Source organism: Tamandua tetradactyla, chromosome 9 (genome assembly GCF_023851605.1).
Source record: "Tamandua tetradactyla isolate mTamTet1 chromosome 9, mTamTet1.pri, whole genome shotgun sequence".
NCBI lineage: Eukaryota > Metazoa > Chordata > Mammalia > Pilosa > Myrmecophagidae > Tamandua > Tamandua tetradactyla.
Window position 1 is genome coordinate 82,227,934 of NC_135335.1, and position 6,216 is coordinate 82,234,149.

Consider the following 6,216-nt stretch of genomic DNA (forward strand, 5'->3'; position numbering starts at 1 on the left):
TCAAAGCCGTAGATTAATAACCACTCCTATTTGTTGAGTGCTAGGATGGAGAGACATGGGCAGTTTCACATACTGGGCATTTTGTTATTTTTCCCTTTTAATTTTCTCCATTGTTCCATAAGGGAAGGTAAAGGTACTCTTATGACTCACATTATGCAATGGTGTACACTTACATCTCAGCACATGCCAAACTCATTTTAATCAAGGCAAACTCTAACATAGTCTGTTTAATAGTCAGGCTCTGCCTCTGGCACAGATCTTGAAATAGAGTTAAGTTGGATTATTAGTGTAGAATAGGGATTTCCTTCTGACCTCATCCCAGCTAACCTCCAGACACCTTGGGCCTTGTGATTCAGTAGGAAAAACTAAAAACGAAGATAAAAAGAAGAGAATTTTCTGATCCCACTATCCCCTCATGTTTTAACAATTACAGTGAACAGATCCCAGGGTTTGGTTTCAGAGTATCTTCAACCCCTGGCCAGGAAGGCTGGCATAGATAGACACAGCCCTCCCTCTCGTGAACCACTAATATTTCTATCTACCCAATATATTTTAACCTTTGTTCCCCTTATTGTTTATTTTTTCAGTCCATATATTTTACTCATCTGTCCATCCCTAGATAAAGGGAACATCAGAAGGTTTTCACAGTCACACAGTCACATTGTAAACGTTACATCTTCATACAATCAATTCCAAGAAACAAGGCTACCGGAGCACAGCTCTACAATTTCAGGTACTTACTTTTAGCCACTCAAATACACCATAAACTGAAAAGGGATATCTATATAATGCATAAGAATAACCTCCAGGATAACCTCTCGACTGCTGTTTGAAATCTCTCAGCTCTTGTCTTTTTTTTTTGCATGGGCAGGCACCAGGAATCAAACCCGGGTCTTCGGAATGGCAGGCGAGAACTCTGCCTGCTGAACCACTGTGGCCCAGCTCTTTTGTCTTTTTTAGCTGAGAAAATTTTCTCACTTTTTTGTCTGCTACGACATTGACTTTTTAAAGAGTGCAGACCAATTGTCTTGTAGTATATCTCACATTCTGGATTTGTCTGTTTTCTCATGGTTCAATTTAGGTTAAATGTCATTTGCATGAATACTGCATAGGTTCTGTACATAACCTTATGACACACAGGAGAGAAAGTCCATCAATCCAGGTTGCCTTACTGTTTTTTTTTCTTACTTGTAAATTTTACATTTATTACAACAAAAATTACAGCATAGTTAATTTGTGCATTCTGCTTTAAAATAACTCTTGGTATGTAAAGAATCTAATTGAGTGCTATATAGTCATGCTGATTGTGACAGTAAGGAACACAATTAAAAAGTTTCAGGAGGCAGGGGACAGGAACAGGGGATGGGAAAAGGGAGAAAAAGTTTCAGAGGCCCAGGCCCCTTGGGTGCAGGTTCTTTTCCTGTGGTCCAGGACTCACCTTATTTGAACAGAAATGCTCTTGCTTTTCAGCCTCATTGTGTAATAATGTTCTGTGAGTAGGAGAGGGGAGGAAAAGGGAAAAGTCAGTTATTTAGGCTATGTCTTTATGCGGAGACTACAAAACTTAAAGCATCACTATACAGGAGTTTGGAAGGAGAAAGGAGAATTAGGTGGAATGGGATCACTTCAGGCTGCCTGTGTTTCTCATTACTGCTTTTAAGGTGTCTTCCTCTATGTGAGTTTCTCCTTTTGGGTTTCAGTAACTGTTTCTTCCTCTCTCCTTCTGGGCTGTTGGAGGTTTACAGTTTGTCTGTTTTACTAGCTTGGTTATAGCATGGCAGATCTTTGACTTTCCTAAACCTTTCCCCATATCTTTGTAAATAATTTATTTTAATAAATAATAGTCCTTGAATTAGCTTAATTTGAGTGTCTTTTAAAATTGGGACCCCGAGTGGCTGATTGTTTCAGCTCCTGTATCTCATTTGAATTGTTGGTTTGTTCCTTTGACTGGGCCATAACTTCAGTTTTTCTAGTATGATTAGTTATTTTTTGCTGGCATCTAGGCATTTAGTTACCTTAGTTTATTCTGGAGATTGTTTTCACTTCTTTTACCTAGAATTTTCTTGCTGGATGACTTTGTTGTCTGTCTGTTCTTTGACATTCAGTTCAGCTTATTCTGGACCTCTAGCTTAGGTTTTGTTTAACAGAGCAGAATTTTTCAATTCTTGTTTTCTTGTTTCTTGCCTTGCCTGTATGGTGCCTTTTCCCCCCACTCTTAGGAGAGGGTCTACTTAAGTATTATAGATCCCGGCCAGATTTTCCCAGACCAAACTGGCCTCCTGTGAGGAGGAAAGAGTCACCTGCGTCAGTTTTCCCTGAGGGTGAGACCCAGCAGATTGAAAGACTTTCCTGTGAAGTCTCATCCTGCTCAGTATGTGTGGCACTTGTCTGCCTGCAGGTCCCACCAGCATAAGGTGATGCTGTACCTTTAACTTTGGCAGACTCTTCCTGCTGGGGGTGTGTTGGAGACAGAGGAGAGGTTGTAGGCTGGTTTAATCACTTCAAATTTCCAAACCCTGGGGTCTGAATTCCTTGAAGGAGGGATTCCACCTGGGCTGGGCCCCATCTGGGGAAGGCACAGGCTCCAGACAAGCTCTCAAACAAGCTTGTTTCTGCCTATGCCTGGGGCAGTTGCAGTCTGAGAACCCCTGCCGTTGTATCCAAAGGCTTTATCAAGCCTTTGTAGAAACACAGCCACAAAAAATAAAGAGAAAAATCCTTCTCAGAGCAGGAGCCCCGTTCCACAGTTTTGCCAATCAACAGCATAAGTTGGTATGTTGCTTTGTGTTCCTTCAGATCCCTGTGTGCCCCCTCCTTTCCTTCAGGGCCCAGACCCTTTCAAGTATTATGTGCTATCCGATCCAAAAAACCTGTTTTTTTTTTTTTTTTTTTTCTGTCAGCCCTGTCCCCTTGGCGCCGGGGAAGAAATCAGCAACCTGTACTTTGATCAGGTTCAATGAACTGGAGGCTTATTTTTAGTAGTCAGAATTTGTGAATTAATTCCACAATTGAAGCTTAGTTACGCTCAGCCCTTGCTGCTGGTAAAGTCCCTTTCCTTTCCCCTCTGGGAAGCAGCCTGTGCGGCTTGGAGAACTCACGGTTCTAGGGGGGCTCGCAGCTGGTCCAGACTGGAGTTTGCTGTGTGTCCGGTCACTGATGTGGCTCCAGCAGTTGTTCTGTACTGTTTTTCGCTAATAGCTACTCTGGAGGATGAACTAAATCCCACACCTCGCTAAGCTGCCATCTTGGCCCCCTTGAGTAGCTGATTAAGGGCAAATAGGATTAGCAGCAGAGACAGAACTATTATGGATTCAGCTGGAAAAAACTTCACTTACTTGGACCTGTAGACCCGGCCTTACAAAGAAATTTGTTCAGTTATTTTTAGTGTGTTTGGTCTATAAAAACAGTCATAGCAAAAACCGCTAAAGTCATCAAATAAGTCCAAGAAAGAAGAGTTCTTAAAGCTTTTGTCTGGGGTGGGCCATGATGGCTCAGTGGCAGAATTCTTGCCTGCCATGCCAGAGACCTGGGTTTGATTCCCAGTGCCTGCCCATGTAAAAAACAAAAACAAAACAAAAAACAACAAGAACAAAAACTTTTGTCCATTTAGTAGGCAAACTTCTCTCTGTTCTAAAGCCGCATATTCTTTTCGTACCATCTCAGTACCTAAGAACCTCAAGGCCATCAAAAGGAACATGTTAGCAATAACTACGGTTACTGCTTGTTGCTATGCATGGATGATTGTCACTACTGTGCTCTTGACAGAAGAGGCTTCCAGCACATTCTACCCCAAATTTGGTTTCCAGATGGCCAAAGTCAAACATGGTCAGAGTTAGATAAGGAGATAATGAGATTTTCTGAGTACTTGGAAGATAGTGGGAGATGCTGCCAACCTTGAAGAAAAGCCAGAGCAGACCCACAAAGTAGTTATAAAAGTTAGAAATCAAAGACTTGCAGTCACATGTGACACTTTTCATCATGTAAAGTGATGTCAACTTTTGGCAATAGACACGTTTTAATTCTCTTTGCAGTGTGCCCCACTAAATCTTTTTACAAAGGAAGAATGTATTGAGAGCTAAAGGTCTTGGCAGTTTATAAAAGTGTTTGTGATAGGTATCACCTTTCCAGTGAAGCTGAAGAATAAAATTTCTCTGGTGAACTTTGATGTAGATGGTAAATTATGTCAAGGCCCATCAGGATTGAATTCTCATACACATATTAATGGAAAGCTTTTGTGAAATACTAATATTCCTAATGTGCTTTTCAATAGCGTCCAGAATATCTTCAAATATAGTTTTGTGAATGGCTTTTGCTGGAGTGGCAGGAAATACTTTGGGCTGTCAATGTTAATGTGAGAGAAAGTCTGCTGGCTGTGGGTCTTACATTCAAGAGAGCTACAAGCAAAAATAGCTGGCCACTTTAGTCTAGTCTTTGGACTGATTTTAGGCAGTTATTTTTCAGAATTACATTCTCCGCCTTTCCATTGCCCCTTCTGATTCTGGAAGACATGGGCGTTGAAAAGACTTTATAGACCTCCTTTATAATTTGACCTATATATATAGTTGGTTCCTGTCACTATTATGAGACAAGGGGATCTCAGAATCTTCTTGATAGCAATCGTTATAACAGCTTTAATAGATGCTTCTCTTCATTCAGAAAGCCTAAGAACAGCCAACAAAAGCATATTGTTAATGAAAATAATACCAGTGCAATGCAATGAATATCACTGTCTTCAATTGGATACATCAGCTTCAGTGTTTACAAATGTCCCCTTTACAAGGGAGAAATTGACTTGCCTTCTCTTGGGGTTTGAGAAAGAGGAATGATATGACAATACTACTGCCCGTCTACTGAGGAGAAATTTGCAGCATATGAAGTGCTTCTAATTCACCTATTACTTCTCAGCTGGTGTGTGTCATTCTGGGGAGGTGGGTGTAGGGTGGCCAGGCAAGCAAAGGGAGAAGATCCTTGGTCACCATCTAGTGGCCATATAAGGAATGTTGACGATGACAGCATTTCTTAAATGATCTGTGTGAAAGTCAATGTTGTTTTGTAATCTTTTTGTGGACTGGTACTTTTGTAAAATACAATAAAAAATTACTAGAAAAATTACATTAAAAACCATAGAAAATAAAATTCCCTATTTTTTATTAGTAGAGTCAACAGACATAGATTGACTTTTTTATTTTATTTTATTTTTTTTTTGCATGGGCAGGCTTTGGGAATCAAACCTGGGTCTCCAGCATGGCAAGTGAAAACTCTGCCTACTGAGCCACCATGGCCTGCCGTAGATTGACATTTTTTTTTTAATTAATCAAAAAAAAGAAAAGAAATTAACACATTTACAAAGAGATGGAAACAGCCAAAATGTCCATCAACAGACGAGTGGCTAAACAAACTGTAGATTGACATTTTAACAAATATAATGAGAAACCATGAAATGAAAAAAAAAACTGTATACATTGTTCATTTCAAGTGTAAGCAAAACTAAAAAGTTAGAGTGATATAGGGATATCTCCATAATAAGTGCTTATATGCAGTTTTGAACAAATACCATGTGTACTATTTAAAGTTTTTAATGTGATAGATGGGTGTTTCTTGCTTGTTAATTTATCTAATGTATATTGAATTGGTGATATTTCTACTTGCAGGAGATAATTATGCTATCTATGTTTCTTTATTTTGTTTTAAAACATGCATTGTAGAGAAAGCAGTCTAAGCTATATTAATGACAGTGGGAGAAGATATTATTAATAAGTAACTTCAGCAAGCTCAGGATATTATTTTATAACTTTTATGTAAAATTAAGCAAGTAGAACTGTATTTTAGAAATTCATCTTCCAATAGTTCATACTTCAGTTGTTAGAAGCAGCCAATTCTTAAAATTTACCCTTGCTTCTTACAGCTAAAATTAATCTTTTGAAGAAAGAAGTTGATTCCAATCCATTTTCATCTTTTGTTGGAAAATAAAATGCAAAACATTCTGTCCGGTTTCTAACATGATGGTAATTGCTGTTGAATTATGGTAAATATTATTATGTTCTATGGAAAGTTTGTCTTGTCAAATTAAAACTTTTGTGGTTGCTTTTGATTTTATTTACCATTTGAAAATATGTTTAATTCTTTTCTTATGTGAAAAATATTAAAATCATTAAAATACTGCTGCCATCAGACAAGTAAAGAAACACGAGTCTTGAAGCCACATCTTGCTAAATC